We start from the raw sequence: 12220 nt of genomic DNA, 5'->3' as shown, positions 1-12220 counted from the left end.
ACCTCAAAAATATATACATCTATTTTCATATATACATATAGACATATTCTAAATATGGATACTCATGGATACATACACATGGATATTCATAGATGTATATATGCATGTATAATAAGACAGCATCAGCTCTCATTAATATCAATTATCACCATCATCATCTCTGGAATACTTGAGAGACTTGGGGGTCAGCAGAATTTAATGACCGACTGTGAATGGGTCAGATCACCAAATCCAAAATCTCTTGTTATAATCTGAAAAGCACATTGGGGTGTTTCATGATGACCAACATCACCCCCTTCCCTGAACACCACCAAAAACTCTTACTTCCAGGACTTCCCCTGCTTCTCCTTCCAAGAACTGATTAAATTTCCATGGGGTCCAAGCAGGAAGTCCAGCAGCCTGGCAGCAGCAGTAATAAAGTCACCGTGATCCCCCTCACCTTTGGCCTAAGCCATTGCTTTCTGCCAGGTATGTGAGATCCAGCCCTACCTTTGCCCGAAGAATCTTTCTCTCCCCAGGAGGTCTCTATTGCACCTGATTCTAAATATTCCAAAGTCTTTTCATAATTGGACCAAGCTGTTGCCTGGAGGGCCTGGAGGAGACTACAGACAGTTACCAAATTTTAGTTCCAGGGTGAATCTAGTTTTTTTTTTCCCTTTCTTAAATCAGTATAGTAAATCTTATGGAATCTAGCTAGGCTGAAGACCCGGAGTGTTGGGCTCCATTCCTCTGGCAACGGGCCTTTGAATCCAAACAAAAGGGCCCCACTCTTCTCCCACTTCCTTGGGTGCCAAAAACTAAAAGTTTAGGCAAGGAGATGAGATTCTGGCCTCCTGTGAGACAGGGAGGGGATGGATTTCCACATCCCAGCTTGGATTACACTTAGCATTTCTGAGCTCCCAGCATGAGTCCCTGCCAACAAGTGGAGAAAAGGTGACATCTCGTCTGGGGTGTCCAACTCAGGAGGTTGGAGGAAGGCCTGATAGAATGGAAAAAAGAAAGAAAGAAAAAAGGCAGGATTTTATTTTTAAACATGGCACATAGAGGTTCCATGGAGGCCAGAGCTACTCCTCTCCTGCTGCACTGTGGGGTACCCTGCCCTGGGATTGACTTATAGAGAAAGAAGTAATATTACTTGCCAACAAGAAGACTGGGAGCAGCTAGAAGGGGGAATGGATAGAATCAGAAGGACCTGAATTTGAATCCTGCCTCACACTCTTGCTAGCTGTGCGACCCTTGGAAAACCAGTTTTATTCTGTATTTTGGGTCACCTCCTTCCGACAAGAGGCAAATAGTTTTGTTTTTTTTTGTCTCTGGTCCCCCCAAATTGAACCGGATCATTCCATTGATCAGTGTTCCAAAGTCTTTTAAAATGATTTCTCTTCACAATGTTTTATCATATAATTGTTCTGGTGCTGCTCTCTCTGACTCATACAAGCCTCTCCAGCCTTCTCTGAAACTGTCTCTCATTTCTTATAAGACAATAGTACTCCATTATATTCATATACCATATTTTATTCAGGCCAACTCCCAGTGTTATACCCTCAGGGAAGGAAGCAGCTTTGGAGCCTTGGAAAAGAAATTCATTTTTTCAAGAACATCCTACTCAAAAAAAGATATTCAGAACATATTTTGCATAAGGATATAGTTTCTAGTTCTTTGCCTCCAAAAACAGGGCTACTGTAAATATGCTTTTACACACAGGTCCCTCTGTTCTGTCTTTGATCTCTTTGTGGTATAAACCTAAGAAGTAACATTTCTGGTTCAAAGGGAATACATAGTTTACTGATCTTTTTGGACACAATTCCAAATTGCTTTCCAGAATGCCTAGACAAATTCACAACTCCACCAACAATGCACTAGCACACCTCTTTTCTTTCTACATCTCTTTACTATTTGCCATTTTCTTCTTTTGTCATCTTTTCCAATCTAATGGATATGAGGTGCAACTTCAGAGTTGCTTTAATTTGTATTACTCAATTATTAGTGGTCATTCACTTTATATTCAATAGTTTTCACTGCTGTCCAACTTTGTAACTCCATCTTGGCAGAGACACTGGAAGGATTTGCCATTTCCTTCTCCAGTTCCTTTTTACAGATGACAAAACTGAGGCAAACAAGATAAAGTGACTTGATTAGGGTGACAACAACTAGTAAGTGTCTGAGGCTAGATTTGAACTTCAGATTTCCCCAGTCCAGATCCGGCACTCTAATCCTTGAGCCACCTAGTTATTTATGTAGAGTAGTGGATGAAATTAAGTCTGTCCCATACCTGATATTCATGTAGCACCCCTTCCTTTTAAATAAATGAAAAATTATTTACATGGAATTTCTATAGTGGATGGAATTAAGTCTACTCCATGGTTGATATCCATGAAGCATCTCTTCCTTTTAAATTAATAATAAATAAATGTACATGCAGTTTATTTTTTATGGATTGATAGAATCATATGAGCTATCTGTGCCTTATAGGATTATGTTCACTGGGAGGGGGGGTCCTAACCCCCTACTCTTTCAGAAGTATTGTACACTATCTGCACAAGAGTTGGGAACCTGTCTCAAACATAGACACACTCAAGCTTCATTTTGAAGGTGAAACTCAGACTAAGGCATAAGCCAAAGAGAAATCGGTAAGGGGAGATAGATTCAGAGATGGAAGAGAAGTCTGAGATTATCTAATCTAATCTCTTTACTTTACACACATGGAACCTGCAGTCCAGGAAAGTAAAGCAGTTTGTCCAATGTCCTGGAGCTGGTAAGTGACTAAGGGAAGATTTATTTGACTCCAAATTTACTGTCCCCACTGTCAGGTCTCTAAGGATCTGGCTGGATCTGACCACTGTCCATCCACTATTCCTCACTGTCAGACCTCTAGGATCTGGCTGGATCTGACCACTGTCCATCCACTATCCCTCACTTACAGATTTCTAAGAATTTAACTGGATCTGACCACTGTCCATCCACTGCCTTCCACTGACAGACCTCTAGGATCTGGCTGAATGTGTATGAGTTTAGAGCTCCTTGGAAAGAGTGGGTAGGGCTAGACCTGAAATTATGTGAGCATGAAGGCAGATAGTAGAGGTAAAACACCATAAAGATGTCAGCTGTTAGTATGACGACCATCCCGGCCTTTATCAGTTCCTCCTATCTCCTCCAGCCTCCCACGAGAACTTGTTTTTCCCATTTGCTTTTTGACTGATTATATCATGTGGTAGTCTTGGTAGCCTCTGGCTGCCTTTCCAGGATTTAATAAGATGAGACAAACTGTGTCATTGAATCCCTTATGTTTATATCATTAACTATCGGTTTATGCAAAAGACGTTCCGAATACCTTGGCACATTTATTTGAGCAGGACTTTCTGGCAAAAAAAATAAAATAAAAGCTTTCTTTTTTCCAGGGCTTCAGGGCTGCTCCCATCCCTAGGAGCAACTCGCCTTCTGTTTGCTGTGACCAGGACACCCTCCACAATTACACTTGCTGCTCACAAAAGCAATTCAATCACCTTTCTTCCTCAATTCTTTTCTAAGGGGGCTAGTTTCTCCCTCTGATTCCTCATCCTTTTTTTTTTTTAAAGATGAGGAAATCGAGGTCCCACAAGATAAGTCGATTTCCTCAAGATTATATAGGTAGTAAGAGAGTTAGAATCAAGCTCCCTTTCTACCTTAGAAGTCATCTAGTTTCACTCTCCTAATTTACAAGTGAGTAAACTGAGGCTCACAAAAATGCAATGATCTACTCAAGTAGATTCAAATCTAATTTATGGAGTAGTTATTTAGCAACTGAAGGATTTGCAAAACATTTTATGAAACCTCACAACCATGCTGTACTTAGCAGAGCCTGGTCTTTGAGCTCTGAGATGTTACTATTGTCTCTATCTCTTGAGGGGAAAAAGACAAAATTATTCTATGGATATTTGTAAGAGGACCACTGAACTGAAGGTCTTAAGATCTCAAAAGCCCAGTTTTCCAAAAATGATTAGCCTATTGATCCAAAATCTTACAGGTAGTTTGAAGTAACAGCCAGAACTTAGACTTGAATCATCCTACTCTAGTGTGACAATTTTTTTATAATTTCCTTCATACTGAAGCTTGGTGTTCAATAATTTCAATAGACTTGTATTCAGTCATGTCCAGGGGCCCTTCCCTGAACAATGTGAACTCCCTTAAGGACAAAAGCTTTGTTGTTTTTGTTAATGGTCTCTGTTTTCCAACACTTAGTACAAGAACTTACCCATAGTAGGTACTTAATGAATGTCTACTGAATTTATGTTGATTTAATAGACCGCTTGACATAGAATAGAAAAATAAAGTGAATTGGGCTTAAGTTTTTAAAATTTAGAAGAATGCAATATTAGAATTAGAAAAGATCGAAGAGCCTAGAATATCAGCCTGGGAAGGAAATCTAGAACCTAGAATGCCAGATCTGGGAGGGAACTTAGAACAGAGAAGGTCAAAACTGGGAAGGATGATGGAACAGGGAGTATCAGAGTTGGAATGTCCTTAGAACAGGAGATGTCAGAGATGGAAGAGGCCTAAAAACAGGAAATGTTAGAGTTGGGAAAGCATTACAAAGTGAAATTTCAGCACAAGAAGGAACCTTATACATAGACTATCAGAGCTGAAAAGGAAATATAAAACCTGGGAGAGCCTTTAAAACATAGAATTTATATTAGGAGTAAATCTTCAGAGTTCTTGAAGTCCAACCCACTCGTTTTATAAAAGATAAAACTGAAATCCAAAAAAAGAAGGTTGGGAAGGAGCTTCTAGAGAAAGATGTGAGAATACCACAGCAGAATTGTGACTTTAAGATCCCTTCTGGAGGTCACCCTATCTGTCTCCTCAAAGAACAAAGATGAAAATCACAGCAGTCTTGGAATTGGTCTGAAAGATACAGTCATGTCAACCATCTACTACACTAAAAAATCACATACAAAAATTAGATAAGACCTATGATTCGCTGGCAGAGAGCTGGGTCTGGAATCAGAAAGACTCATCTTCCTGAGCTCAAACTTGACCTTAGACATTAACCATGTGATCCTGGGTAAGTCACTTTACCCTATTTGCCTTACTTTCCCCATCTGTAAAATGAGCTAGAGAAGGAAATACAAACTATCCAGTATTTTTGCCAATAAAACCCCAAATGGGGTCATGGAGAGTAGGAGATGGCAAAAAAAAAAAAAAGTTATCCAGTGTTACTAGTCTTTTTGTTTTTCCTAACCTAAAATACTCCATTTCCTAGCTCCAGCCTTTTGCACTGACAGGGACCCATCCCTGGAAAGCTCTTCCTCATCATTTCTCTCTTTTGGTTTCCCTGACTTCCTTACAGTCCTAGCTAAAATCCCACCTTCTACAAGAAACATGTCCTGATCCCTTTCTGTTGATTATTACTCATTTATCCTGTACTTCTTGTTTATTTACATGTTCTCTCTCCCATTAGACATTTTAGTTTACTTTCCCATGTTTATCAGTTCTTGACACATAGTAGGTGCATAATAAATGGTTGTTGACTGACCTCAGGTGCCATCTCGTTATAACCTTCACTTGTTGCTCCTGGTTGACATGATGGTGTCAAACAAAACAAGACTGATCTTTGTTTCATATAACAAAACTTCAAGTACTTGCATGCAGGTAACTATCATGTCCCTCTAGGCCGGGGAAGGAAATACAATTTATATAGCACCTACAATGTGCCAGGAACAGTGCTATGCACTTTACAAATATTAACTCATCTGAAATCCTATGATGTGATCTAAGTGTCTTTTCCAGTCCTAGCTGCCCATCTCTAGACTCTCTCCAACTTACTAATATAGAGACTTCATTAAAAAAAAAAAAAAGTAACCCGCTCAAAATTGAGTCCAGTATTCAAGGTGTGGAATGGCCAACACAGATACATTTCCATATTCTCTATTCCAGGTTCTCCAAGAGAGGTGAGAAAATGGAAAGAAGAGTGAGTGACTCATTTCATCTCCCTTTATTGGCTCTCTGACTCCTAAAACCAAATCCAGGCTGCCTTGGATTTAATGAATTGATACATTGCCATCTTCCCAAATTAAACATCAATGCAAACAGGAAAACAGAGTAAGTCAACACATTTCTGTGTTCTTAGGATCACGAGAGCATAAAGTCAGAGCTGGAAGGGACTTTTAACAATTTCTAAGCCAACCCCCCCCCTTCCCAGTTCTATTTAGGGAGAAACTGAGGCCGAGGGGCATGAAGTGATATGCCTTGAATCACACAGGTATTAAGCGGCAGGGCCAGATTTCAATCCCATGTTCCTTTACACCCAAACCAATGTTCTTTCCATTGTATTTGTTCCTTCTAAGGAAAAACAGGCGAGCTGGCTAGAAATCTTTGCCTGGGGCCAAGCAGAGAATCCGGGAGTGTTCCCAGAATCTGCTATTCTCATCCCCAGACCTGTCTCTGAAACTACTGTCTGACGTTGCTCAAACCACTCAATCATTTAGTATTCTTGGTCCCTCTTTACTATCTTAGGGGACTCCTTCTTCTTGCTAAGGAAAACACAGGATTTTGGTGCGTTAAGTGGGGAATAATAGTCACATTGCTCATGCCCAATGAATTAATCTGTCCCTTTTCATTTAGTCTTGTTATCATCATTAGCGGTTATAAGGCGTTTATTGAAGAGCCCCCAGAATTGGAAAGAACAGGGACGTGCCCGGCATTGTTCTTTTGACTTTGTTGCAGTGTTGTTCCACAGCTCATCTGTTTTCTCCTAATGGCTCCAATAAAAATATGTCATTTTCCCAGACTCTGTTCCCTTCTCTTGTCTTATGTCTCTTTCCTCGAGGGTCCATGTTCTCTTAAGTCAAAGAGCTAATATTTCACGGGAATGGGGGGGGGTGCTTTTTTGTCACTGTTCCAGGGAACTGCTATTCCCTATAAGTTGTCATGAAGCCAAATGCTGGGGGGCAGGGCTGATGTGGGGGGGGGGGTTGTTTTGAAGGAGAAATGTAAATGACTTGTTATAAGGGATGGTTTCATGGGAGTGGGAGAAGGGAAAGAATAATGAGGGAAGTTTTGCAAAAAAAAAAAAAGATATTAATAACCATTTTAAAGAGATGGAGACTCCTCATATACAACCTTCCAACTGCCAACATTTCCTCAATTTTCTCCTAATATTAAGCCACCCAGTATATTTCTTCAACATGTTTCAATGGTGAGAAGTGGGTTTGGAAGACTATAGGAAAAATTTATGTTATTATCAAAACAGAAAATATTTTAAAATTACATACATATATGTACAGAAGAATATGTTTATATGTATGCAGATGAATGTATATGCTATGTATTTATATGGATGTGTACAAACAGATGAATAAATAATTAGATAAATGGATAAAGGGGTAGATAGTAGGTAAGTAGGTAGATAGGTAGTTAAATAAGTGGACAGATGGATGGATAGATAGATGAATGGAAAGATAAACAGTCATAAATGGATAAATTTGAATAGATCTGTGAACTACCTGCTGTGGGAAATTATTGCTCCAATGAACAGATCCCAGCACAATGATCATTTCTTCTCCCTTTCATTTCTTGCCCACCCTGTATATTCTGTGAAAATTTTAGAGAATTTTAGAGAAGAGGACATTATACTCCAGAAGTGGAAATAACCTCTGATTGAAGATCAGTCAATCTATTAATCCAGTTAGTAAGTATATATTAAGCATCTTCTACATGTCAGGAACATAGAAATGCTGGGACCACAAAGACTGAAATAAGAGTCACAGTTCACACAATTAGAGCTGAAGGGGACCTCGTGGACTTACCTCAAATTATACATGAGGAAACTGAGTCTCAGGGAGATGAAGAGATTTAGATCACAGCTTCATTGAAGCACTAAGGTAAGAAATACACATGAACATACATAAGCCCACAGAAAATAATTGGTAGTTTCTAAGTATGCTGAAGCAGCTGTGTGATGTTAAGAATATCAGATTTGAAATCACCATCAGAATTAGAATCCCACCTCAGATAGTCATTAGCTATGTGACTCAGGGCAACTCATTCAACCTCTCAGTTTTCTCATCTGTAAAATGGGGGTGATAACACCTACTTCACAGTGTTGTTATGAGGATCAGCTTACACAACATATGTAAATGTTTTTTGCCAACCATAAAAAGTTCAGATCATGGAGGACGGCCAGATTCAATGGAGCAGAAGATGGGAAAAGCATTTGGGAAATTGTCAAGCACATGATGATGCAAATATAATTGACTCTCCTTCCCTGGACCTCTTCCAGCTGAATTACTGAAAAGATTCATGCTGGTCATGATGTAGAAGGCATTCTTGTCCATGTGTGAATTGAATCTAGATGGCTTTTGAGATCACTTCCAGCTTCAAGATTCTGGAGGCCATTATTGTGGTGTTGTTATTTGATTTTATATTCTATTTCAACTTCAAGGCATGACCCCAAAGAATTTTTTTTCCCCAACAGCCAGAGGTAACATATAGATCTTAACTTGTGAGGAAAAGGGATCAAGAATATCCCATGAAGCACTCTCCTGTGGAAGAGTTCAGCGTGGTTTCACTTGACCCTAGAGGGCAGAATAAAGAACAGTGGGTGGAAAATGAGGAAAGACACATTTAGGCTTGATAGGAGGAAAAAAAACTTCCTAACAATTAGAACTGTCCAAAAGCATAATGGCTCATCTTTAAACGGGTGGATTTCTCCTCCTCGGAGGTTTTTAGCAAAGAACTAGATGACCACTTACCATGGATCTTATAAGGAGGCTTTGTTTCGGAATATGCTTGGACTATAAGTCATCAATTCTCAAAATGTGCTCTGGGGGTCTTTGATAGTCTACTTTTGAGGGGACCCTTAAGGCAAAACTATATTTATAATAATATTTAGCTATCTTCATTTTGAACATGGAAAATATTGATAGAAACAAAAGCATTCTATAATTTTTAAGAGTGTTAAGGAGTCCTGAGACCAAAAATGCTAAGAACTACTGAGCTAGGTGACCTCTGAGGTGACTCTCGGCTCTAAGAGCTTGTGTAAGGACATGGGGTTGAAGGGTCCAAGGATGTGGAGCTGGGGTAACATCAGCCAATGAGGGACCAAAGGGAGACTTAGAGGAAGCCAAAGACTAGGAAAAGAGAGAAATGGAAGAAGGCGTCAGGGGTGGAGAAGGGGCAACATCGAAACCTTGCCCCTTATTGCTGGGCTAGTTGGCCAGATTCTTACTCTAGAGGCATAACTTTGTTTATTCTTGGCAAAATGTAACTGCCTGTTTCTAAAAGAAAAGTCTTTAAAAGGCTTATAAAAGAGACTCAAAAGGCTTTCTGGACATCAAATAGCTCATAAAAAAAGAACATTTTGATGAGTTAAGTGTAAATGAATCAGAAACATACGGATTCCATTTCTCCTAATCTGCCCATGGGTTTAGAAATGAAGGGGGGAAGCCGCTCCATGCCAAATTCTTCGGGGGCTTTGTAGACCCCAAAAACCTTTGAAAATTGCTTGAGAGGTTGAGACAAACCCACTGAGGAGTCAGTCTTCTCCACCCCTAAGAGAGTTCTCCAGGGAAGAACCAGCAGGAAATTTCATTTTGCAAGGAAAAAGTTCCAGGTCCAAGCAGCACTAAATAACAGTGCCCTAGAGGCCAGCCCGATTTCTCTAGAAGACTTTACAAATGGACCTTTCAGGGGCAAACTGAGTATCGGAGACCAAAAGGAGTCTGGGATGAATGAGCATTCCAGAGCTAAAATGAACTTGGCCATCACTGCATCTTAAGATGTGAAGCTGGAAACAGCCTTAGGAAACAGCTAGTCCAACTTCCTCATTTGGCATTTAGGGAAACTGAAGTCCAGAGAAAGGAAAGAATTCGTTCAAGGTAGAGCAATGGTTAGAAGCTGGATATTAATGTCCCTTCCAATACTCCTTCAAGAAGCCAGTGTGATATAGTCCGGAGCAATGTCCTCTCATCCTGATCTTGATCTTTCCATTGAGCCCAGATGGATCTGAAAAGGAAAGCGAGGCAGGTGACCTTGCCCAGCCCTCCCTCACTTAAATCCAATTCACTTGCATTCCATGGCATCCCCTCCCCAATGTCATGGTCATTTTCGAGAATGAAGGACAAACAACATGTATATAGTGGAAAAAAGAATAGTTTGGAGAGTTAGAAGACCATGGATTCAAATCCTGACTATCACAGTCGATATCTCTATAATTCTGGGCCAAGTTCTTTAACTTCTCTGGATCCCATTTCCTCAACTGTATAAGGAGAAAGGTGGACTAGATGGTGTGAGGTCCATGCTTTAAATCTAGGTTCTGTGTATTTGTTGTAAGCTAAGTTACTTCTTTTTTTCTAAATTATCATTGACTTCTCAACTCCCCCCCCCCAAAGTTGCTAGTACCTGCATCCTGAGGGTTATCTTGTTCTCTACATACAGTCATCCTCATTTTCAGTGACTCAGTGGCCAAATTCCACCTCTGCACTGTCTCAGATCAAGGGGAGCATTGTTCTAGATCTAGAAGGAACACGAAGAGAAGCTTCTGAACCCAAAATGCTCTCTAGCATTTATATCACATTTTAAAGGTTTGTAAAGTGACTTATGCAAATTATCTCACTTAATCCTCACAACAATCCTGGGAGACAGGTACTGCTATTATATTACAGATGAGGAAACTGAGGCAGACAGCAGTCAAGTAAATATCCCAGTCATGGAGCTAATAACTGTTTGAAGGAGAGCTTCACAAGAGTCTCCTCACAGAAAGCGCTTGGGGGTGGAGCACAGAAATGCCTTTTACTCCAACTGGGTCGTTTGCCAAGTTTACTACAATGTGACGGGTTAATGATATCAGAGGAAAGAAATATCAGACACGGGGAGGAAGGGTACAAGGGAAATTTGGACTAATAATACATTTTCCATTTACTGTCTCCTTGATTGACACCATGTAATATGGTTGTAAAATGCATGGCTCAATATCTAAAGTAAATGTTGAAAAAATATGTAAATTGGCCAGGTGGATATTTGGTGTGTTCCTTGCACGTTTTTACACATGGTTCAATCAAAGAGGATAATTGCCACATATGGGAAAGGGAACATATTGTTTCCATATGAGAGATAAAGAGAGTGCCTCTGGAGTTATTAAAGAAATTTAAGGCAGTGGAATGCTCTTGATAACAAGAAAAGCTGTCTTCATCATCCTTGAACTGAAATTTCAGTAACCCCAATGACATCCCTTTGGAAGAAGAGACTCCATAAATGATTTAGCCAGACTGGATGAAGGCTTCTTCTCTCCTATTTGGCTCTGAATTCAAATCCCATTGTCCTCCCCGCCAGGAAAGGAGACATGACTGCCCCAGACCCAGGTGCTGATGTTTGCTTCCGACTCACCCAAGGCTTCCCCATACATGTCCTGGTCTTCTGCTCAGCATGATTTGGAGCTACTCTAGTTATGGCCATCGTGGGATCCTTGGGATTATGGATTTAGAACAGTGGCTTTTCTAGTATACTACTGATTGTATAGATGAAACCGAGACCCCGAGAGAGAGGAAGCAACTTTCTCCATCATCAAATGGATAATAATAAGCTGGGGTATGAATTAGGGTCTTCTGACCCCAAAATTCAATGTCTTTCCTTCTGCATCTTAGCTTTCTCCTAATAAGCCAAGGAACACGCAACTCCAAAGCCACTTGGTCATCAGTGCCTTGGAACCTTGTGGTGTTATAAACTTCTTTCCCAAGTATTGGGGACCACTGTCTCAAATCACGGGGAGCGTTGTTCTTGATCTAGAAGGAACACGAAGAAAAGCTTCTGAATCCAAATTCAGTGCTCTTTCCCACTAATTCACAATTCAAATCTCAAGGGACTGAATGTAATTTTTTTTAAGTGCCTCTAAAAATTAAAGACATCCAGGATCAATCACTGGAGTTCCATAAGAGTTCTTAAAAATGTTCATGTCTGCCTTGGCCACACAGATATTTTATCCATCCAGAAAGCTTAGTTTTGGCTTTCTCTGCTTGGCCTGCTCCAGAACTTGTAAGAACAGGCTGGCAGGACCAAAGCCTGTCCTGACCCTAGGGGAACCGATGAGGTGCCTGAGGAAGGACTTTTTCTGTCTTTAATTTGGGCTGGTCTGAAAGAGCTGTCACAAGCCTGGAGCTCCCTTCCCCAGGCAATATTAATACGTGCAAAAAGATGGATGTTGTTGAGTGCCAGTCCCCTTCACGGGCCGCTGCTTTTAATCTCGGCT

This window comes from Antechinus flavipes, chromosome 1 (assembly GCF_016432865.1).
Source record: "Antechinus flavipes isolate AdamAnt ecotype Samford, QLD, Australia chromosome 1, AdamAnt_v2, whole genome shotgun sequence".
Lineage (NCBI taxonomy): Eukaryota > Metazoa > Chordata > Mammalia > Dasyuromorphia > Dasyuridae > Antechinus > Antechinus flavipes.
The sequence above is the reverse complement of the archived record's forward strand: the minus strand, read 5'-3'. Positions refer to the sequence as shown.